Source organism: Dasypus novemcinctus, chromosome 22 (genome assembly GCF_030445035.2).
Source record: "Dasypus novemcinctus isolate mDasNov1 chromosome 22, mDasNov1.1.hap2, whole genome shotgun sequence".
NCBI lineage: Eukaryota > Metazoa > Chordata > Mammalia > Cingulata > Dasypodidae > Dasypus > Dasypus novemcinctus.
The window spans coordinates 67,559,988-67,584,795 of NC_080694.1; the positions used below are offsets into that span (position 1 = coordinate 67,559,988).

At 45.3% G+C, this 24,808-nt stretch overlaps 1 protein-coding gene and 2 pseudogenes across 1 annotated transcript in view; all 3 read left to right on the plus strand.

The window, feature by feature from the left end:
• Positions 1 to 20,760, plus strand: part of LOC101432742 (patr class I histocompatibility antigen, A-126 alpha chain-like) — a 52,245-nt gene extending 31,485 nt beyond the window's left edge. Inside the window, exon 9 of the mRNA XM_058285443.2 lies at positions 17,163 to 20,760. The gene's annotated coding sequence lies outside the window, so the exon portion shown is untranslated. The remainder of the gene's footprint in view (positions 1 to 17,162) is intronic.
• Positions 399 to 1,357, plus strand: LOC101431852 (general transcription factor II-I pseudogene; annotated as a pseudogene).
• LOC101427472 (patr class I histocompatibility antigen, A-126 alpha chain-like) lies at positions 14,586 to 20,760 on the plus strand (annotated as a pseudogene).
• Positions 20,761 to 24,808: the final 4,048 nt, after the last annotated feature.

A 24,808-nucleotide genomic window follows, 5' to 3' on the forward strand; every position in this document is an offset into this window, starting at 1 on the left:
AAAAGAATAGAAGGCTAAGAAACATTTTTGAAAAAAAAAAAAAGAAGCTTTAGAATACAACTATTACATCAAAAACATGGGGAAGGGGGGAGCAGAGAAAAGGAGCCGCTTCTTGCCCCCATTCCCGCAGGTGTTCTTCAGCAGGGGCTATTGGTTATCCTGCCCAGCCACTGCCTCCATCCCTGTGACCAGGTCAAGGCACTGAGAGGCCCTGCCATGGCCATATGGCTGTGACAGGAGCTGCCCAGATGCATGGGCTCTCCCCCTCGCCTCCTGCCCACTCCCCCTCACTTCACTTCATCTCCCCCAGCCCCCCACCCCAACCCCAGTGCTGCCTGGAGATGGCTGCTCTCTGGAATCTTGGCCCAAGCAGCAGGGTCTCCCCTGCCTGTTGATGATGCAGAGTCTGGGGAGAGCGGGATGTGGTCCCTTCCTCACATCTGCTTTGGAGTCGTATAGCCAGCCTTGCAGAGGATGACACAGACGTGTTTGTTGTTGGAACAGAGAGAGGATGTGTTTCTGACAAAACCAGGGCAGATTTTCAGAAAGAGTCCATAAAAAACCTGTTGATGGAGAAGAATAGGTTGTAGAGATGCACAAAATGAAATGTACAACCCAGACATATGTGATGAGTGTGGATGGTGCAGAAATCAAGGATCTCAGAACACTTGAGGACTGTTTCTGCTTTTACTGTGGAAAAGCTTTAGGTAGATCAGCAGAGGTGCCCGTTCCGTACAGAAGATGTTAGGCTGTGGTTGTTCAGGTCTTCCTGAAGGAGCTGCCTTTAAATGCTCTGAGAATTTTGATTTTGCAACCTTGAAATGGATTTCTGGAGAACAAAGCAGGGATTTCATTTACTAAGACAATTTTCCTAGAACCAAAGTAGTATGTAGGTATTCATGCAGTGGTAACAGGTGGTGAAAGGTCAATACGGTCTCTATATGGAAGTTGTGGCCCCATCAAAGTGAAGACTGAAGCCATGGAAGATTCTGGAATTTCCCTAGAAATGGCAGCTGTAGACCTAAAGAAGAATCCAGAGACCCTGATTGCTCTCACTCCAACATTCAAGGAAGCCACCACTCTTTAGAAGGCAATGACAGAACAGAAATGGAAGCACCAGCCAAAGGTCCTACCCAGCACATCCTTTCAGAAACAATTGAGGACCACGAGGTTGAGGATGATGCTCATTCTCCATCTACCAAGAGACAAAGACCAATGAACCACCACAGTCCCCAGTTACTGAGCCTGCCAATGCCGGAAAATGGAGAGTGAGGGAGTTTATCTTTGAGAAATGGAATGTTCAAATTACTGATCTACATACGTAAGCAAGCTAAAGATTTGCTTGAAAGAAAATACACTCAAGCCATAAAAGCCAAAAGTCCTGTGATGATCCCATGACTCCTTTTCCAGTCACATGTTACAGATCTTTTTGTAGAAGAACTTTCTGAAGGAATTCCTTTTAGATAGCCATCTATTTAATGGAATTACTTGCCTTGAGATGATATTATTAATACTTGCAAAGGAAAATATTCATTTTGTGATTAAGAAGCATGAACTTCTGAAGTCATCACATGAAGGTTGACAACTTAATAAACCAGCATCAAGATTAAAGGAAGAAGGGTAAGTCAGGATCATGAAATTAGGAAAGATGGTACATCAAATTTTCTGCAAAAAATTTTTAAAAAATTGGAAGACTTCAGGAACACTGAAGCCAAGGTTGTACCTTATCAGAAATTTGAGGCACATTTTAATGATTTCTATGTGGAAGGTGTACCAGAAAACACGCCTTTTAGAAGTCCTGCATAGTATGGAATTCCAAGACAGAAAAAAATCATTCAAGTGGTCGGTCAAGTTAAATTTGTCATTTAAAGGACAGAAGGAAGTGGATATGGCCCAAGGGATTTGGCAACTCCCTCCCATATGAATGATCCCAGGTTCAATTTGCTGTGCCTTCTAAAAGGAAGGCAAGCACTCAGCTAGCATAAACAATGAGGGGGGCCTAGAAATAAATAAATCTTTAAAAAAATTTTTAATTGTTATTTAATTGTCTTTTCTTTAAAGATACATAGATCATAAAAAAATGTTACATTAAAAAATATAAGAGGTTCTCATGTAACCACACACACACCCACTCCTCCCACATCAACAACCTCTTTCATCATTGTGGCACATTCATTGCATTTGGTGAATACATTTGGAGCACTGCTACACCACATGGATTATAGTTTACATTGTAGCTTACACTCTCCCCCAGTATATTCAATGGGTTATGGCAGGATATATAATGTCCTGCATCTGTCCCTGCAATATCATTCAGGACAACTCCAATTTCTGAAAATGCCCCCACATCACACCACTTCTTTCCCCGTTGTCCTCAGCAACTCCCATGGCCACTGTCTCCACTTCAATGATACAATTTCTTCCATTGCTAGAGTCACAATATTTCCTTATGAGAATACCAGTAAGTCCACCCACTCTAATGCATATTTTATTCTTTCATCCTGTGGACCCAGGGATGATGATATCTACTCCACCTCTAAATCAAGAGGGGCATAGATCCCACACGGTTGAAGGATGCAATTCTCCAGCTAGCAGTTGTAGACACTGTTGGTTCCCTGGCATGGTGGTTCACCATCTTCACCTCCCTGTTAACTGACCTGGGTAAGTCCAATGGACCTGACAGTGATGTAGCAACTCTGCTGAGGGTCAGAGCCCAAGTGGCACATGGCCAGTCCAGAGATTCAAGTCTCCTGAATGTACACCAGCCCCAGCATCAGCCCGGGTTCAATAAACATGACAGAAGAAGCATGTGTAGAAAGGTCACATCTGAATCCAACTCTATCACACTCAGGAGTACAAATTCCCAAGTAGGGGCCACTTGCAAGGTACTGAATTCCAGACCTATCTGCCATGACCATTAGAATCTGTGTGTCTCTGTAGCCCTCAGGAGCACCAGTACCTGGGGTTGTATCAACTCTGACTGTCTCTGGGATCCTGCTGAGATGTGCATAATTGTGACCCCTCTGATGACCTCCTGACTCATTTTGAAGTCTCTTAGCCATATAAACTCATTTGTCTTTACCATTTCCCCCTTTTATTCAAAATCTTTTTCTAGTTGCATCACCAGCTGGTCATTGGTATTAATCCCTCGGCACCAGGTAGGCTCATCTCTGGGAGTCATGTACCTCACTGGGGAAAATGTAATGCATTTACATGCTGAGTTTGGGTTAGAGAATGGCCACATTTGAAAAACATGGTGATTTTCAGGAAGTGACTCTTGGGCATCCTGCAGCTCTAGGCCTAGTTGGAATTTCAAACACACTGGTTCATAAGCATAGTCACAGTATCAAGGGCCCATCACTGGACCATCCTTCTTCACTGGCCTTTGCCCTTACACTTGGGGGCTTGTTGCTGTTCCATTTGGGAATGTGACTGAGCTCCCCCAGCTAGGAACTCAGCACTCCCTCACTGGTCATGTGTAACTCTACTTACTATGACAATACCCAACAAATATCTGAACATTTTTATATACCCTCTATATATGCCCTGGAGAACTCCTTCCAGCCTTGCATCCCCATCGATGACACCCCAAACCGGTGCCCCAACCCTGCCATTGAACCCATCTGTGATACAAAAATTGTTCAAAAATGAAGACTAATATATTGCCAAAATACTATGAAATAGTAATATAGGTTTAAAGATAGTAAATAGAATACATATTAGTTTAGAAAAACTAAAATAAAGTAAAAACTAAATTGGGGTATTAGAATGAAAAATATGTTAAAACTTGTTTTGGACATTTTTCCTTTCATCACTTTGATAGGCATTGCCCTGTATGTACCATGGCAAGGTAATCTCTTCCACTCCTTCCTCTGTGTCTACTACATCCTTTTACCTTAATTTTTAGTTTTGTCTTCAAAAATGCTTTATTTTTATTTTTTATTTTTTATTTTTTTTATTGACTTTGTAATAATATTACATCAAAAATATATATGTGAGGTCCCATTCAACCCCGCTCCCCCACCCCCCCTCTCCCCCCCCAACAACACTCGTTCCCATCATCATGACACATCCATTGGATTTGGTAAGTACATCTTTGGGCACCTCTGCATCTCATAGTCAATGGTTCACATCATGGCCCATACTCTCCTCCATTCCATCCAGTGGGCCCTGTGAGGGTTTACAATGTCCGGTGATTGCCTCTGAAGCACCATCCAGGGCAGCTCCATGTCCCAAAGACACCTCCACCTCTCATCTCTTCCTGCCTTTCCCCATACCCATCGTCCACCATGTCCACTTTTCTCAATCCAATACCACCTCTTCTATGTGGACATTGGATTGGTTGTGTCCATTGCACCTCTATGTCAATAGGAGGCTCAAATTCCACATGGATGCTGGATGCAATCCTCCCATTTTCAGTTGTAATCACTCTAGGCAAGTCACATATACAATATAGGGTCTCCCAGATGCCCAACATCGAATCCTTTTACCCCTTTCCCAGCAATGATCTTTTTACATGTGGATGGTAATTTTGCTACAGCTGATGTATAGATCTTGAAACATAGTTACCATGTTTCCATTATGGTTTATATTTTAGACTGCACACTTTTCTAAATTTTTAGTCACATCATGGTTTACATTATGGTTTACATTTTAGACTATACACTTTTATGAATTTTGGGTGAAGTTTAACATGGCCTATATCCATCATTTCATGATCTTGTGGAGCACTTTCATTGCCCCCCAGGTTCTCCCTCTTTCATCTATTCTATGCCTTTCTCCCCTTCCCCTCAGGGCCCACAGAGACAACCAAGCTTCACTGCTTGAAGGACCAGATTCATAGATACTTGCAACAGTGCTGAGGGCTTGACATACTAAACTGTCCTCCACAATTGGAAGCCACCAATGCTCTCAAGAGACATCCTTCCCTCTATTTGAGAACATCAGGCCTCCCTAGGATGGGGGTACACCTTCCCACACATTGTATGGGTCTCCATCCAATGATGTAACACACTATGTCAAGATGAGCATCCATACACTCCCTAGAAGCCTGGCCCAGGTGCACCCTGTGCTGGATGCCCCACATCAAACACCTTCAACAAGTAACCCTTCCTTATTGTATTTTCTAAAGAGTTTTGTCAACATATTTTCAACCATTAAAAACCTCCAACTACTTTATCTGTCTCTGGGACTCTGCTGAGGTGTGCTTAAGGGCAACCCCTCTGATAGCCTCCCGGCTCTTTTTGGAGAATCATAGCCATATAAACTCATTTGTCCTTTCCATTTCCCCCTTTTATTCAGGTCAAAAAGCATTTTTAACTCCTGGTATTATATGTGGATTGAGATATTCTGCTGGTCCGAGTTGACCCTTTTATTCAAGGTCACTTTCTAGTTACATCATCAGCTCGTACTTGGTAGTAATCCCTCGGTGCCAGGGAGGCTCATCCCCGGGAGTCATGCCCCACACTGGGGGGAAGGCAACGCATTTACATGCTGAGTTTGACTTTGAGACTGGCCACATTTGAGCAACACGGAGGCTCTCAGGAGGTAACTCTTAGGCACCCTGCAGATCTAGGCCTTGTTTTTATTTCAGGTGCACAGGCTCACAAGTGTAGTCATTAGTATCAAGGGCTCATTGTTGGACCTTCCTTCTTTTTTGATCTTTGCTGTTGCTCTTGGGGGATTGTTGCTGTTCCTTTAGGGACTGTGATAGACCGCCCCTGGCTAGGAACTCAGCTCTCCCTCAGTTGTTGTTTTTAATTGTAAACACTATGAAAATATCCATTTTTATGTACCCTGGATATATGCCCTGGAGAAATCTCTCCCAACCATGTGTCCCCTGTAGTAACATCTTACACCAGTATTCCTCCCCTATCATTGTTGAACCTCTCTGTGATCCAAAACTTCTTCAAAGATGAAGCCCAATATATTGCCAGGTTCCATTAATAGTAAAATGGAATATAGCAATGAGTTTAAAGGTTAGATATAGAATACATATTAATTTAGAAAAATTAAGGTAAAAAGAAATTGGGATATCAAAAAATTTAAAAATGCAAAAGCTTTGTTTTTGATGTTTTGCCTTCCATCACTGCAATAAGTGTTGTCCTGTATGCAACTTGGCAAGGCACCTACTTCCATCTTTTCCTCAGTGTCTACGTCCTATCTTTTTCTATAATAATAGTTGTGAACTTACCACAAACATATATAACATCACACAGGACTCTCATACCTCACTCTCCCACCAGTAGCTTGCATTGTTGTTAAACCTTTTTAATTAATGATTAAAGAGTATTGTCAAAATAGTACTGCTGGGAAGCAGATTTGGCCCAATGGATAGGGTGTCAGCCTGCCACATGCAAGGTCCAAGGTTCAAACCTAGGGCCTCCTCACCCAAGTGATGAGCTGGCCCATGTGCAGTGCTGCCACGTGCAATGAGTGCTGTGCCATGCAGAGGTGTCCCCCGCATAGGGGAGCCCCACACACAAGGAGTGTGCCCTGTAAGGAGAGTTGCCCAGCTCAAAAAAAGTGCAGCCTGCCCAGGAATGGTGCCACATACACGGGAGAACTAACGCAGACACAACAAAATGAGACACAGATTCTGGGAGGTGCTGACAATACAAGTGGGCACAGAATAACACACAACAAATGGACACAGAGAGCAGACAACTGTGGGGGGGTAGTGGGCAGGGAAGGGGAGAGAAATAAATAAAAAATAAATCTTTAAATATATATATATATTACTACTAACCAAAGTATTTTCCCCCAATCAGCCCTATTATTATTATCTTTACATCATTTATGTATGAACATACATAAACAATAGTGTATAGTAAAAGTTGTGAACTTACAAAGCAAACATGCATAACATAATATGGGGTTCCCGTACATCAACCTTCCTCCACACCTTGCATTGTCAGGAGACATTTGTTATAAATTATGAAAGAATGTTGTCAAATTCTTACTACTAATCATAATCCTTATCTTACATTTCTTGTGTTTTTCTCTAACCCACCCTACTATTATTTTTAAATATATTTTTTTTATGACAGAAGTTGTAAACTTGTTAAGCAATCATGCACATGTGCCGAATTCCCAAACACCACTCCTCCAGCAACATACCACACTGTGGTGCAACATTTGCTACAGATAAGATAACATCATCTGATTGTTACCATGTCCTTAGTGTACATTTGGCCCACATTTTACATACTGCCTCATTATCAGCACAGTACATCTTTTGCATAGATGCAAGAATATTATATTATTACTGCTAACCACAGTTTAAAGGTCATTCCAGTTGTATTTTTCCCATGCTTCTTCAATTTACCACCACCCTGCAGGAGTGATGCCCATTTGCTCTAGTTCACAAAGGACACACTTGCATCAGTATGGTCAACCACAATTCTCATCCAATGCTTGGTTTACTATGCTATTCCTAGATTACTCTCTAGCATTCTGTCAAATGGTATTTACATACCCAGACTACCATTTTCAGCCACATCCACATTTATAAACTACCTGTTACTCACTATGTGTTACCATCCGTTCTATACATTTCCACCCTCTTACAGTAAAGCTAATTAAAACTTCTACATGCTTAAAAATTAATAATCCATCTCAGACCTCCTCTTATCTCCTTTAAGAATCCACCACCTACCATCAGGTCTTGAAGATATTTTCCTAAAATTTCTTCTAGTGATGTGGGCTATGGCTGGGAGGCTCTTTTCTCTTCAGAGATAACCTAAACTATCTGTGACTTGTGGGTGTGGGATGATAAGAGGCTGCAGTTCTGCCCTTGGTAACCATGGCAAGGACTCCAGTCCCAGGAAACAATTTAACAATGCAAGGTCTATAAACTTTAAGTATTCAAGGGAAATGCAAACAAAATATGCTAAAAGCTTATCTAGAATGCCTGAAGTCCATGCTAAAAGCTTACCTAAGATGTGGAAGATATATATGCTAATTCAAGCCTATTGAGAACTGAAACAAAAGGACCATTTGGCCTTTCCTCTCTGTATAAAAGGGACTCAAAAATCTTGTTCCAGGCTAAGGACTGAAACAGAAACCTCCCGAGTCCAGCCGGCCAGCAGTCAATAAACCATTTTTCCTTTTCAAAATCATTCCTGAATCCTAGCCTCTCTATATGCAAATAATTGAACCTCTCTCAAATTCTACAACACTAGAAGTTTTATGGTTCTTGCTTTTATTTATAAGCTTTAGATCCATTTTGAGTTAATTTTTGGATAAATGTGAGATAGGGGTCCCCTTTCCTTCTGTCAGCTATGGATATCCAATTCTTTCAGCACAATTTGTTGAATGGACTGTTCTGACTGAGCTGTGTGGGTTTGACAGGCTAGTCAAAAATCACTTCACCATACATGTAAGGGTCTGTTTCTGAACCATCAATTTGGGTCCACTGGTCTGTATCTGTCTTTAAGCTAATACCACTGTTTTTACCACTATAGGTAGGTATTATGATTTAAAGTCTGGAGATGAGGGTTTGAGATATAACCCTGGGAACAGCTGGGGTATGAATTTACCCAAGTCGGAAAAAGGCCAGTGTCCACCATTTTGACTCCACCCCCAGCACAGGGTGGGGGGAAGCCAGGCTGACCAAAATCTCAGTGATGGAAGGAACAGATTTCTTTCACTGGATTGGCATGCAGCCCTAGCCTAGGTCTCAGCCTACCTCTGGCAGGGAGGAGGTTGGTGGGTCCTGCACCAGCCAATCCAGGTAACTGCAGTTACCTTTGTCTCTCTCAGACTGAAAATTGGAAGTCTACCAGGGCAACAGTTGTCATCTTGGACCTGAACTGCATAGATTGCTGTCCACACCTGCAGCTCCATCCCCACCCCTGGCAGGGGAGGAAGGGGTGTGAAGCTTCATCAGTCTCTGTGGGCAACTACAGTCTAAACCTGAATTACTTGGATTATTCCACACACCTGTGACTCTGTCCCTACTTCCAGCAAAGGAGAAAATTTGGAGAAGTTTCATTGGACCATGGCACAATGAGGGCAGCTTGAGCCTCCACAGCTTATAGCAAAAATTACAGACTTGGCTCTTACTGCACAACCAGCAAGGAAGAAAAGGCAGGAAGCCCTAAACTAAAGAGAAAAAACTACACCCAGAATAAATACTCTAGTAAGCCAGATGCCAAGACAGCAACCAAAAATTAAATATTTTTACCAAGAAACAGGAAGATATGGCCCAGTTAAAGGAACAAGATAAGCCTCCAGGTGACATAAAGGATTTGAGACAACTAATCATAAATATTCAAAGAAATATCCCTAATAAATTCAATGACATGGTTGAAGAGATTACTTATATTGAGAAGAAACTGGATGAGCATGATCATCAAATTCATTTGGAAGGGTAAGAAATATAAAACCATCTCCACACTGTTTTTGGGAAATGGAGCTTCCAGTTCCAGCCACAGAGTAGCTCCTGGGGTTGCTCATGCCTCCAGAGTAGGATAATCACCAGCCTCCACTGCTTGACTGGTAATTTCCTGGAGAGGCTGGCACAGGTCCCTGTAGCATCCTCCCTGCTGGAGGTGGCACTAGGGCCTAGGCTAGAGCTGCAATCTGATCTGGATGGAAAGAAGCCAGTCCTTACCAGTACTGTGATTTACAGTCCGTCCCAATTCCCCTTGTGCCAGGCACAGAGTTAAAATGGCATCTACTGGCCTCTTTCTGACTTGGACAGTCTCAAACTCTAGCTTTTCTCAGGATTATACTTTAGCCTGCTGAATTTACTCATCAGTAGCTGAAACTGGTGCACAACCGTCTTCCTCCACCCCTGTTTTTGGGAAGTTGAGCTTTCAATTCCAGCCACAGAACAGCTCCCAAGGTTGTTTCTGCTACTGGGGGAGGATGGGCAGTGGCATCCATGGTATGGAGCACTCTACTTATGAGTCTTCTCTGCAGATGGACAGTCCTCCTTCCATTCTTTAAGGATGTGACAGGATGTTCTTCTGGCCTCCTGGAGTCCCTAACAGGTGCTTTAGCTAGCTCCAAATAGCTCTGGGTGTTTACTAACTGCCCTGTAGCAGGAGCTGAATCTAGGAGCTCCTTAGTCTGCTGCCATCTTGCTGATTGACTCTCTAAGTAAACTTTTAATATTAGGATAGTTTTATACTTACACAAAAATGGTGAAGGTGTTCAGAGAGCTCACAGACAACCCCCATTTTCCCACATTATTTTTATCTTACATTCCTGGCACTTTGCTCCTGCTAATGAAGTAACCAAATCCCGATTTCATGCAGCTTTCATTAGCTTTACCCCATGTCCTCTCCCTGTCCTACAATCCCATCCAATGCACAGCATTACATTTAGTCCCAGTGGGTCTCGTTCAGCTCCTCTGGCTGTGACAGTTTCTCAGACTTTCCTTGTTTTTGGTGACCTTGAGAGATTTGAGGAGTCTTGGTCAGGATGAGTAGACTGCTTCTCTATTTGAGTTTCATTGATGCTTCCCTCATGGTTAGACAGAGGCTCTGGGTTTTAGGGAAAAGGCCACAGAGATGCCATGGATCAACAGAATAATAAGAGGACATGATATGACCTGCATTCATGTCTGGCGATGTTAGTTGGGATTCCCGGCCAAGGCAGTGTTTCCAAGGATTCCACGGCCTGTAGTTACTATTTACATCCACCTTCCTTGAGAATTGTGGTTGATGGTACAGATGCAAGTGTGTCCTTTGTCAGCTAGGGCAAATATATATCACTACTGCAGGGTGTTGGGAATGTGGAGAAGCATGGGAAAAGTCCAGCTGGAGTGACCTATGGTCTGTGATTAGTGGTAAGCATATAATATTCTTGCATCTATGCAAAAGATGTGCTGTGTTGGTACTGAGGCAGTATGGAAAATATGAGGCATTGTCCTCTTTGGAAGGACATCTTCTGTGCAGTTCACACTTAAGGGGTGGGAAGTTATGATCAACTCAGTGAGGGTGGAGCATCTACATAAATCACTGGAAATTCTTTGTGTTTGGGAGATTTGTCTATTCTTGCCACATTTAATTATTCGGTCATTTACAGGCTCAAGATTATTAATTTTGTACTTCTGACTATAATCCAATTCTGTGCTAATTATATTGTTATTCAAATTGTTCCAGTTCTGGTCATAGTCATTCCATTTGGCTTCTGAGTCCTTCTGACATGTCCTCATTGTTTTATGTTTTGGGCAATACTGACTTTCTGGCACTCCCATATGCTCCAGACTCATCTTAAGTATATCATAACCCTGCCCTAGATTCAGCCTTTTCTGCAAGAAGCCTTGGTTCAGTTTGAGATAATGTTATTAGAAACTGAGGTCTAGGTACTGGGTTTGCTCATTGCTATTGGGGCATCAATGCTTCTAGGACATCAGTAGAGTGAACTAGGAAATGTGTGTATACCAATGCATATGTAACACATCTATAATACATATACATACACATATATTAATATTTCTACTAAGCTGTGTTATGATAAACATGAGTTGATTCCATGTCTCGAACTCTAATCCAGTATCATATATTTCATTCTGGCTTTCCCCCTTGCTTCTTTGTGACTTCCCACTTCTACAGTGAGAAATTTGGCTCTCACCACCCACCACATATTTACTTATTGTTCAGCTCTCATACATATGAGGAGTTATTTCAGAATTGTTAGCCTCTACCCCATGAAAAATAACTTTGTCATCTACAGCCAGTGCTTATTCATAGTTCCTTTTATCTTCATTCTTACAGTTTCCAGCCATCTCCAAAATTCCTCAGTCCAGCAGCTCCTTCCCACTCCTTCAGTGAGGTCCTGCCAAGCACCTGTAATAGAGCTAGATCTTTCTGCCACAGTCTGCAGTTATCCTGGAACTCCCCACCTGCCTGGATGGCTTTTTAAAGTCTGCACACTTAAGGTCCACCCTTTGTACTGCAAGGTTTATGGGTTCAGACAAGTGGACAGTGTCATATATCCACACTACAGTATCATACAGAGTATTGTTAGGGCCCTAAAATCCCGTATGCTTCACCTAAACAACCCTTCCCCCACATCAAAGTCATGGCAACCAGGGATCTGCCTTCAGTATCGATAGTCTTTCATTTCCAGAATTTCATGTAGATGGAAAAAGACAATGTGTAGTTTTCCCAGAGTGGCTTTTTTTCACTAGGAAAGTCCATTTCAGATTCATCCATGTTCTTGTGTGAATGAACAGCTCATTCCTTCTGATGGCTGAGTAGTATTATGTACTATGATCAATGGTTTAGCACTGTTTTTTTTTTTTTTATGAGGTACCATGGATTGAATACCTTCCTTGGTGACTGCACCCTTTGGCCTTCTTACCAGCATTCAGTATGGGTTCCTGGAGCTCCATGTCCTTGCCAGTGCTGGTGTCACCACTTGTAACAGACTGAAAAACATGTTCCACCCCCACCCATGTCCTCTACATCCTAAACCCTGGAACCTGTGAATATTACCTTATATGGCAAAAGGGGCCTTTGCATAAGTAATTGATCCAGAGCTGGGGGATTAGCCAGGATTATCCCCATGGGCCCTAGTTGTGATTACATGGATCTCATAACAGGGAAATAGGTGTGGATTTTACTATACCCAGAGGAGAAGGTGATGAGAAGATGGAGCAGAGATTTGATGTTGCCCTTAACATTAGAGTGATGCAGCCAGAAGCCAGGGAGAGCTGGCAGCCCCCAGAAATGGAAGAGGCAAGACACAGGTTCTCTCTCGAGCCTTCAGAGGGGCCAGGCCTGGCTGACATCTGGATTCCAACCAGGGGTATTGATTTTGGATTTCTGGCCTGCAGAATAGTGTGAACATTAACTTCTATTCTTTATTTTTTTAAGATTTATTTTATTTATTTCTCTCCCCTTCCCTCCCCCCCACCCCCACCCCAGTTATCTGTTCTCTGTGTCCATTTTTGTCTGCTTCTACTGTTATCATCGGCTGGGAAATCTGTTTCTTTTTTTGTTGCGTCATCTTGCTGCATCAGCTCTCCGTGTGTGCATCGCCACTCCTGGGCAGGCTGCACATTTTCGGGCTGGGCGGCTCTTCTTACAGGGTGCACTCCTTGCACTTGGGGCTCCCCTACACTGGGAACACCCCTGCGTGGCACAGCACTCCTTGTGTGCATCAGCACTGCACATGGGCCAGCTCCACACGGGTCAAGGAGGCCTGGGGTTTGAACAGTGGATCTCCCATCTGGTAGACGGACGCCCTAACCACTGGGCCAGGTCTGCTTCCCAACCTCTGTTCTTTAAAGCCACCAAAAGTGAAAATTCATTCAACTGACAATAGGAAACCCACCAGTTTATTTTACTTTATTTTAGCCATTCTAACAGGTGTGTGCAGGGGCATCTCATGGTGGCTTTCATCTGCACTTCCCTAATGACAGTGACGCTGAGCATGTTTTTATGTGCTTATTTGCTACCCGTGTATCTTCTTTTCTGAAGTGTCTGTTCAAACATGAGCCCATTTTAAAATCTGGTTTGTGCTTTTGTTGTTGAGTTTTAAGAGTTCTTTATGTATTCTGGGCAGAAATCCTCTATCAGAAATGTGATTTGAAATATTTTATTTCTCTGGCTTCAGCCAATGATAAAACATAAGTTCTCAAGAGAAAATTAGAGTTTTGGAAAACTGGTATCCATTATCCTAAGCTTGACAGTTTTCCAATACACGGGCGTTTTCTGGTAGAATGTGTGATAATTGTGACAAGTATGTGTCCATAATGGAAGATCTACATACCTCTGTGGGCCAATGTGCTGCTTTAAAATCTTCATGCATTAGTGCAAAGTCGACTTAATGTGCAAAGAAAGAACTGAGGATTTCAATTTCACAAGATGAAGTATTCAACATTAAGATTCAGACTGCAAGTCACCTTTAGAAACTACAATTGCGTGCTTTTAGTGTAGTATCAAAGATGAATGTCACCACTCTCCTGAAAAGGCTATTAAAAATATTCCTCTCTTTTCCAACATTTATATCAGAGGCTGAATTTTTGTTCAAACCCAAATAACAGATTGAATGTGATATGAAAGTCCATGGATGCTCTAGTGAGGCAGCTAAGAAAGATTTGCAAAAATGTAAATTGATCCACTCTTCTTATTACATTGTTTTTCTTTTGGAATGAGTTATCATGTGCAATGAGTTTTGGTATAAGTAATAATTTATAGGAATCAGTATTTTAAATTCCGTTTTAATTTCCAGTACGGTCAGTAGCCGTAGAGGTCACCAGAATCTCCTTGGGTTCCTCACGAATCTGTAAGGTACGAAGAGTCAGGAAGAGGCCTCACAGACAGAGGATGACAGAGAGCTCGGTGCAGGGGAGGGGTCGGGCCAGTCCAGGACCCGATCTCGGCTCTCGGTCTCGCCCCCAGGCTGGCGGGGAGGCGGAGGGGGGAGTCCCTGGTCCCCGCAGTTTCATTCTCCGTCTCCCAACCCGAGTCAGGTCCTTCTGCAACGACCCTCGTGACGCGGGCCCAGGGCTGCCTCCCATTGCGGGCCCGGTTCTGGAGAAGCCAATCGCCGTCCCCGCGGCCCATCCAGAGCCCGCCCCGCCCCGCCCGGACTCAGGTTCCGCAACACCCGGGGATCCAATCATGACGCCGGGGACCCTCCTCCTGCTGCTCTCGGGGGCCCTGGCCCTGACCCAGACCCAGGGTCGGGGGACGCTGTCCTCGGAGGGGGTGAGGGGACTTCCCGGAGTGGGGGGAAGGATCCCGGAAGCCGAGGGCCCCCATGCTGACTCCTCCCCGCTGACCTCGCCACTTTCCTGTACCCCCACGCTGACCCCCCACGCTGACACCCACGCTGATCCCCCACGCTGACACCCGCCTCTTCGCTGGCCCCCCAGGCTCCCACTCCCTACGGTATTTAGAGACCGCCGTCCCGGCCCGAGCGCGGGGACACCCACTACATCGCCGTGGGCTGCGTGGACGACACGCAGGGCGCGCGGTTCGACAGCGACGCGGCGAGTCCGAGGATGGAGCCGCGGGCGCCGTGGGTGGAGCAGGAGGGGCCCGAGTACTGGGGGAACAGACGCGGAGGGCCAAGGGGAACGCGCAGACTACCTGCGAGAGCCTGAGCAACCTGCGCGGCTACTACAACCAGAGCGAGGCCGATGAGCGACGCGGGGCGGGGGTCCTTCCCGAGTCCGGGGCCCCCACTGCACCCCGAGGCCACGGACCAGGAACCTCCACCCCGGGACGCGGGAGGGACTTTTCCTCGGTTTCGTTTTCCATTTAGACCAGACGGGCGCAACCAATCAGCGCCGGGGGCGGAGCGATCAGGTAGGCAGACAGGCGGGCGAGCAGGTGGGCAGGAATGACCGCGGGGGCGCGGCGAGGAGTGGGCAGAGCTGACCGCCGGGCGGGGTGAAATTTGGCGGGGCCCCTGGGCGGAGCAAAACTCGGGGCGGAGCCAACGGCGGTGGCCGGTCGTGGGCGGGGCTGACCTAGGGGGTAGGGCCAGGGTCTCACACCTTCCAGAGGATGACCAGCTGCCTTGTGGGCCCCGAGGTTTGCCTCCTCCGCGGGTATGAACAACACGCCTACGACGGCGCCGACTACCTCGCCCTCAAGGAGGACCTGCGCTCCTGGACGGCGGCGGACACCGCGGCGCAGATCACCCGGCGCAAGTGGGAGCAGAGCATCTGGGCTTTACAGCATAAACCCTACCTGAAGTTCCAGTGCGTGGAGTACCTGAAGAGCTACCTGGAGAGCGGGAAGGAGACGCTGCTGCGCACAGGTACAGGGGGGCGGGGCCCCCCCAACCCCAAATGTCCTGTCCATTTCTGATGGTCACATGAACGCTGCTAGAATGGCCAGGAGAGAAATGGAAAGTTCCTGAAGTTTCTGACCTTCCCGCAGACCCCCCAAAGACACACATGACCGGCCACCCTATCCCTGACCGTGGGGTCACCCTGAGGTGCTGGGCCCTGGGCTTCTACCCCGCGGAGATCACACTGACCTGGCAGCGGGACGGGGAGGACCAGACCCAGGACATGGAGTTTGTGGAGACCAGGCCTGCGGGGGACGGAACCTTCCAGAAGTGGGCGGCTGTGGAGGTGCCTTCTGGGGAGGAAGAGAGATACACGTGTCACTACATGAGGGGCTGCCCCAGCCCCTCACCCTGAGATGGGGTAAGTGGGACGAGGTGGGGCCTCTTCTAGGGAAGCAGGAGCCCTTCTGAGTTCCTCCAGCAGGGTCAGGGTTGAGCCTGGGGTCAGGGCCCCTGACTTTCTCCCCTTCTCAGAGCAGCCTTCCTGGCCCACCATCCTCATCGTGGGAATCGTGGCTGCCCTGGTCATCCTTGGAGTGTCCGTGGTGACTGCACTTCTGATCTGGAGGAGGAAGAGCTCAGGTAGGGGAGGGGCGGTTCTGAGGTTTCTTGTCCAGGGGGTTTCCAGCCTGGGTAGCAGTGTGCCCTGCCCCTTCCTGGTACCGTGAAGCCCCTCCTCACACACGTGCCATCCAGTCTGGGCCTGTTACTACACTTACTTTATAAACCTGTGAGAGAAGTAGGACAATGAGGCCCAGTAATGACGTGGAGGCCCCTGTTCCCAACAGTCAGAGGGAAGGGGCTACTGAGGACAGACCTCCAGAAGGGCAGAAGGTCCAGCCCACACAACCCCCACCTCGTGCTTCCTGATCCTGCCCTGGGTCTGCAGCCATAGTTCTGGAATCTTCCCTGAGTCCAGGACTAGTTCTGAGGACCTCATGTCTTGGACTCACAAGTTGTTTTTCCACAGGTGGAACAGGAGGGAGCTATGCTCAGACTTCTTGTAAGTGGCGGCCAGAGGGGGAGGTGGTGTGGAGGGTCAAGGCTGACCTGAGGCTTTGGGGAGTGAAGATGGAGCCCACCGGGCAGCTCACCCCATCACTCCTTGACTCACATCTCCCTGTGGCTCTGACCACACCCTGTGTTTGTTCCTCTCCAGCCAGCGACAGTGCCCAGGGCACTGCAGTGTCTCTCGAGGCTTCTAGAGGTGAGACCTGGGGGGCCTGAAAGGGGAGAGGGGTTGGGCCTAGAGGACACGCCTGGTTCCTGGGGACTCCTTGGACATGGACATGAGGACAGTGGTGGGCTGGTTATGACGTCAGCATTTACAGAGATGACCTGAATGTGCTCTTGATTATTTTCTTCTGTAGCGTGACAAAGCTGCCTCGTGGAGGATGGAGAGATTCCAGAGCTGTTCACACTCCTCCTGTGACTTCAAGCACCCCTTCCTTTGGATGTGAAGACTTTCCTTTCTCAGCTGGCATCTGTGTGTCTGCATTCCTGTTGTATCCTGGAGGATGGGGAGGTAGCTTGCCCCCTGCCCCTCATGTCCCCCACACTGACCTGTGTTCCTTGCCCCGACCGACCATCCTGCTCAGGAGAGCTGGGTGTGGAGTGTCCACAGCCCTGTCTTACTTCATGGTGCCCTGAGTTGCCCCTTCCTGCTTCCCTTGAAATTGAGAACCTAGGTAGGTTTTGGTTTTACAAATCCTTTCTATTAAATTAAAGTAAGGAATTAATTGAGAGAGGAAGGTTCTTAATCTAGAGAGAGGAATTGAATTGCCCAGAGAACATTCCAGAACCCATGTGTCTGCTATGTTGATTGCTGCTGTGAAGAGCCAAGGGTGGACATGCCTGTGTCCAGTCTGTTCTCTGTTCACATAGGCTTTGACTTGTCCACTCCTCACGTGGGCCATACTCTCTGTCCCTGTGTCCTTGTTCCTGCAGTAGGATTCTGTCCCTCCAGGATTTGAGGTCACAGGGTCTCAGACGTCACCGGGCCTTGTCCCATCTACAGAACTGTGGGCAGTGAGTGCTCGTGTGGCCGTTCATCCTATCTCAGCCTGGTCCGCCCTCGGCGCCACTCATTTCTTGTTTGCTTGAGGGTTCTGTGATGATGGAGGAATGTGGCTTTTCTTGCTCATCTCCACGAGGTCTGCTCTCCTCCTGCTCTGTGTCCCTGTCTCTGACTCCACAAGGCATCATGTTGACCATCCCTGACCCACAAGGCCCAGGGCAGCTCCTGCCCATGAGCGTCTCTGGTAACAAGAGACTGATTTCCAGACCGTCCAGCTCCTGCCTCGTGCTGGGCTGTTACCTGGTTGTTCTTTCCACACTTTCCCTCAGTCTTTCATAAGGAATCAGATTCAGGATTTAGCACTGAGGAGCACTAACAGTTTTGACTTTATTTAACTCCTAGTGGTTTGGTCCTTCTTTGCCGCCTGCCCTCCCTTTCTGCCCTTACCCAGCTCCCCTGACCCCAATGCTGGCTGCAGCCCAAGCCCATGGATTTGTAGAGCAGGCCCTAGTGTAGACCCACAGGTGGGCAATGGGGGTCTTAGCCTGGATTGCTCTTGTCTTGGAGGGAGTTGAAATTGGGCTGTAGTCACAGGTGGTGGAGGGGAGGGGAGGGAGAGTAGCACTTCTGAGGACAGTCCTGGTGGCCTCAGCAGGACAGTGAGTGGAGGTTGTGCTGTCGCTGCCAGGAGACCACAGCTGTGTTAATAAAGGCACGGGAGGGGGGATCCTCACTGACCATTCCTGCTCCTGGCGTTTGTGGAGGACTGTGGAGGACGCCCATTTTCAGCTTCTGGGAAACATTTATGAACTAAAAACAGCTGAAATCTCTGGCCTTAGTGAGAGGGAAGGTGCTGTGTGAACTCAGGTGGTCAGTGCAGGCCTCACAGAGGCCGTGACCTTTGAGAACAGCTTGAAGGTCATGAAGGGCATATCCGTGAGGATGTCTGGGAAGGTCTTCCCAGGCGGGGAACTGGGCAACGCATCGTGGTGGGCAGGGGTGGCCCGCGGTTCTGGGAAGAGCAGGAGGCAGAGTGGCCACAGCAGCTTCATGGAGACGGGCAGAGGTTGGCCAGATCTTGGGGGACAGGAAGTCTTATGTTTTCTCCATAAAATGGGACATTTTTGAAAAGGAGACACATGTTATGATTTCTTTCAAATAATCTCTCAGGCTGCTGTGCTGAAAATAGGATGGAGAGGTAAGGGGTCAGTGGGGAAGTAGGGAAAAGAGTGTGAAATCAGTGCAGTGTTCCAAGTAGAGATGTGAGTTGGTCTACCTGGATAGGAGGAGGGAAAACAGTGGGAAATAGAAGTGTACATTTATAAATATTGTAGGGATTCCTAGTGGATGAAATTTGGACCGTGAGAGAATAAGAAATTAGGACACAAGAAAGTTCATCTATACAAAGGAAAGATGGTTTTGCAAATAGAAAAGTGAGGTTGTCAGTGGAGGGGGAAGACTCTGAAGGAGGATAGTTGAAGGTCATTACAGGCATTCTGTTTAGGAAAACGTGGATCTGAGATGCCCATCAGAAATGTAAGTGATGTTGTCAGTTCTTATTGGAAATATGAATCTGGAGATGAGGGGAAGTATCTGGGCTGGAGACACAAATTAGGGGTTGAGGCCATATGAGTGATGTTTTGAACCTAAGGAGAGGACAAGGTCACCAAGGGTGTGATTAGCTACAGAAAGGAGAGGAGCAAGGACTGACCCTGGATCTCCAGAGCTCAGCCATCCATGGACCACACTCAAGTGACTGCACAGCTCTGGCACCATGTCTGGAAGGCACATAGACCAGGGAGCCCCAACTTTTCTGTGCACAAGAACCTCCTGGACATCCCACAAGGGTCCAGAAGGTCTGGGTGGAGCACAAGGTTCTGTGTTCATAACAAGGGGGTGCTGAGCTGCTGGACTTCAGGTCCATCTTTAGAGCAAGAACCAGACCAGGGAGGCCCCGTGTCTGTGCTCTAGTTCCCTGGGGTGGTGGAATGTGCCTTCTGGGCTCTCACCCCATGTCCTGAGAAGGGGATCTGGGGAGAAGCCCGAATGCTTCATCACAAGCCCCTCAGGCCATCCTGGCTCAGCTGGACAGTCAAGCTTGTTTTGACAGCCACGAGCATAGCACCTGACATGGTGCCTAAACCATGTAAAAAAGTCCTTTCTGGAAAATAATAGGAGAAAATCTATCATCAGTTTTGAGGGTGATGTTGGGAAATGCATGCACTTTCTCTAGGATGGGATATAGCCAGGTGGGCATTTATAAAGTGGTTCAAAGTTCTCCATAAATCAAAACTCTCAATTCTTGCTGTGTGACATATTTCAAAGACTCAGGTTTCCAACTCAGTTATTTGGGGTAATTAAATGCAGTTAAATGTTTTTAATTTCAACATAAGGTGTTTATACACATGATCCTGGGTCTCATTTTATTTGGAGAAAGCCACAGAACCAGGATTATCTCCCACAGCCAGGAACAGAATCCACAATCATACTAGGTGGGGTCCCCTGTGGGAACCAAGGCTGCTGCTGCTGGGCAAGGGGCTTGGCCACCCACTGGCCTGACGCTGAACACGGAGCCCACATGGAGCCCATCCTGCCCGGATGACCCCGTGCCAGTCACGTGTCCCTGTCCACTGGACTCTGCACTGTCCAGCATCACTGGGTCAGCCTGTCCTGAGCCAGAGTCTGCTGTGGTCTGACGGGGAGGCCAAGGCTCCTCCGTGTCCAGCTCAAGCGTGTTGGAAAGGTGAGCTTCCCTCTTCATGGTGGGTGGTGGCTCTGCCTCTACCAGGGCTCCTAAGTGTGGAATTCCCTGATGTGGGAAGAGGTCCAGGTGCTGCGGGATGGGCATGGAGGATGGAAAGTGAGGACAGATGTCAATTCCTGGAGCTGAGATCAGCCTGGAACTTTATCTGGTACCCTGATGGCACTCGGACTTGTTTGGAAAAGTGAGTGACTAATAAATGACATCTTTCAATTCATTTCCTTATAGTCTGTTATGGTTTCACCTTTTATCTCTGTCAGTTTATCTTCACAAATAAGTAGAGGACAATGCTGGATCGGTAAGTGATTTCTGAAAACATCTCTCCCTGTCTTTTTCTCTTACTTGGATTAAGGAACCCCAGATCTATAAGATTTCAGAGGACCATGTGTGCACTGACATTTCATTTAACATCTACATTTCCTTGTCCATGCACGTATTTCTGTGGAGAGGATCCATAACCTTTACAGTTTTTTTGCAACTCCGTAGGAGTCGAACATAACCCCCAGGATTTGAAACTGTGCTACTACAAGTTGGTCATGAGCAGCTGGTCAGCTAACTTTTTAGGAGACCCAAGGACACGTTATACACACTCCCCTATTGCTTGTGTGTCTCCAGTCTGGGACACAATAAGGTACATGTTCACTTGTTGGTCTCAGTCTTCTGGATCTCACTGTGGCTGGTAAATGGTCCACAGATTAGTGATAGCCACAGACCACACTGAGGAGCATTGGGGGAGATGGACCGTGTTCCAGCACCTACCCTGATGTCCAGTACCAGGCAGGAAGTAATGAGTGGCTAAGGAGATTCCATTTTCAGTAATAAGATTGGTGCACATTTCAGGTCTTATCTTCCTTTGAAGAGAACTAAAAATAATAGGTAAAATATAAGAGCATCTAATTAGTATTACAGAAAAAGAATAATCATTCAGGCCAAAATATCCATACGGAAAGGCATCTAGAGAGAAATTGCATTCATCCCGTGGCCATGTGTCAAATCTGAAAATCGTATCTTTGGTTTCTCGCCTCACACACTGAAGTAGACAGGAGCTGATACCAAACCGCATTCTTGTGGGGAGTGAAATAGGAGTCAATCCACCACCCTGGAAATCTAGGAAGCCAAAGATTCATAACCTCAGAGTTAGGGAGGAACAAAATAAATCTCTGTCATCCCCCAAAGAAGAGTGTTCTGAGGAAATGTGCCTTTCATGCAAGGACAGGGGTTGAGTGGTGGGAAGGAAAAAGCACCTTTTTCTGAGGAATTGTAACCACCAGCCAGTCCTCCTGTGGTTTGTTATCCAAATGTGCCACACCTGTGGAACCAAATAACTTCAAGCCTTGGATTTAGTGTGTAATATCCTGTATTGGTGGTGATCTGAAGGAAACAAAAGCCTCTAGATTTTTAAGACCAGATTTTACATGATTTCACAAGGAAGAAGTGCAGCTCAAAGCAAGAAATATGTAAATGAAATAGAAAAAAAGCAATATGATCAGAAAGAATATATCAAAAAGAGAGGCTCAGAAAACTTGAATATTGAAATTATGAGTTGTAGAGTATAACAAAACCCAAATTATTTTGTGTAAGAAAAAAATGTTTAGCTTGAAAATTCCTGCAGAACATGGGAAACTAAAAATGACCCAGCTGTTTTGTGAAAGAACCAAATATACTTCTCAGAAGTTAAAAATACAACACATTAAGTTAGAAATTCAGTTTGGAATTATGTTTTGGGTCATGATATAGAAGAGCAACCTGTCCTACACAACTTCAAATTCAGATAAATATAAGAAACAAATTTTTCAGGCACTGGAATAAAAGATATGATAAGGATTTATGGTGACTGAGATGAGAATCACAGAAGAGGTGAGTTCTACAGTTGTCCAAAGCAAACAGCAGCAGGAAAATAATAAAAATAAGACCAAAAATCAATAAGATAGAACATAGAGGAAAAAAAGATAAACAAAGCTTGTCTGTTGGGGAAATACCAATACATTTTATATACCTGTGGCTAGACTGATCAAGATAAAAAAGACACAAAATACCGATATCAGCAATGAAAGAAAAGCTATTTATACAGATTGTTTAGAAAGCTAAAGGACGAGGGAACATGACATTAGATTTCTCAACCTAGATGAAAGGAACAGTTTCCCTGAAAAACACAAATTACAAAACAAGAAACAAAAGTTTGTTCATGCCTTTATTAATTGTAGAAATTGAATTAGTAATTGAAAACCTTCCCATAGGAAAAAACTCCAGGTCCAGCAGGTCTCATTGCTGAATTGTATGAAACACATAATAAAGAAATAGTATCATTGGTACCCAAACCCTCTCACACATTAAAGAACCCTCTCACACATTAAAGGAAGAACAATTCCCAATTCATATACGAGTCCAGAGTTACCCTCATTCAAAACCAGGCAAAGGCATCACAAGGAAAGAGAAATACAAAACACTATCCTTCATGATTCTGGTCTTAAAAATCCAAACATAATGTAAGGGAACAAACCAAAGGCAAAAATACATAAACAGTATTATTTTTTTAAACTTATTAAAAATTGAAATATAGCACTAATACATAAACATACATAAACAATAAATGTATAATAGTTGTGAACTTAAAAAACAAACATATAACATCAAGCAAACATATATAACATCTCACCCTACCACCAATAACTGGCATTGTTATTAAATCTTTTTAACTAATAATTGAAGAACATTGTCAAAATGTTACTTCTAAACAAAATATTTTTCCCCTAACCATAAACAGTATTATAGATCACACCAAACTGGACTAGCTGGGACTATAAAGGTGGTTTAATACCTGCAACTCATCTCTGTTCACCAAAATAAATAGAATAAAGCTCAAACACCATATCACCATTACTGCAGATGCAAAAAAAGCATTTGCCAAAATACAACACTTTCAAGACAAAATCTCTCACCAAACTAGGAATAACAAGCAGATTCCTCTATATGGTTTCAGGCATCAGTGAAAGTCCATGCTAGCATCATACTCAATGATGAAAGGCTAAATGCTTTCTTCCTATTATCAAATAGTTACAGAGGTCCACTCACATCATTTTTATTTAACCTTATTCTGGACACCCTAAGCAGTGCACGAAGGCAAGAAATGAAATGCAAGACTTAGAGATAGCAAAGGAAGATGTAAAACTGCCATTATTTGCAATCATGATTGTATACGTTAGAAAACCATTTTAAAAATCTCCAAAAAGATATCAGAATAAAGAAATGAATTTAGCAAGGCCACAGGATGCAAGGTCAGTATGTAAACATTAATTCTATTACTAAATACTAGTGATGACAACCAGAAAATGAAATTTTAAAAGTCCTCCACATACAAATATTTATCAATAGTTACAAATATTGTAAACTCCTTATCTGACACCATGTGGTATCTTGGGTTGGATCCTGGAATAGAAAAAGAAAAGGGCATTTATGGAAAAACTGGTGAAATCCAAGTCTATAGCTTCAGCAATTATAATAAACTAGTCATTATTTCTTAGTTGTAGTAAATTACAATGCTTAGGTACTAACTAAAGGGGAAATTGGGTGAAGGATAACTGCAACTGCCTGTAATAGCTCATCAACTTTTTTGTAAATTAAAAATTATTCTAATATTCAAAAAGCTTCCTTTAAAATTGGAAAAGAATATTTGGAAATAAATTTAATGAAAATGATGAAAATCCTTTACCCTGACAATTACAACAGATTGTAAAAGGAAATAAAAGCAGACCTAAAGATATGGAGGGATAGACCTTGCTCATGGATTGGAAAATCAATATTGTTAAAACTACACTGTCAGGAAGCAGACTTGGCCCGGTGGTTAGGGAGTCTGTTCACCACATGGGAGGTCCGCGGTTCAAACCCCGAGCCTCCTTGACCCATATGGAGCTGGCCCACGCGCAGTGCTGATGCGCGCAAGGAGTGCCCTGCCATGCAGCGGTGTCTCCCGTGAGGGGGAGTCCCACACGCAGGGATTGCACCCCCGTAAGGAGAGCCACCCAGCATGGAGGAATGGCGCCGCACATGCAGAGGGCTGACAGAACAAGATGATGCAACAAAAAGAAACACAGATTTCCATGCCACTGACAAAGAAGAATACAAAGCAAATAGACACAGAGAACAGACAACTGGGGTGGGGGGCGAAGGGGGGGGGAAGGGGAGAGAAATAAATAAAATAAATCTTAAAAAAAAATTATACTGTAAAGGATCTTGTAGATAAGATATTCTTAACAAGAGGTCCATGA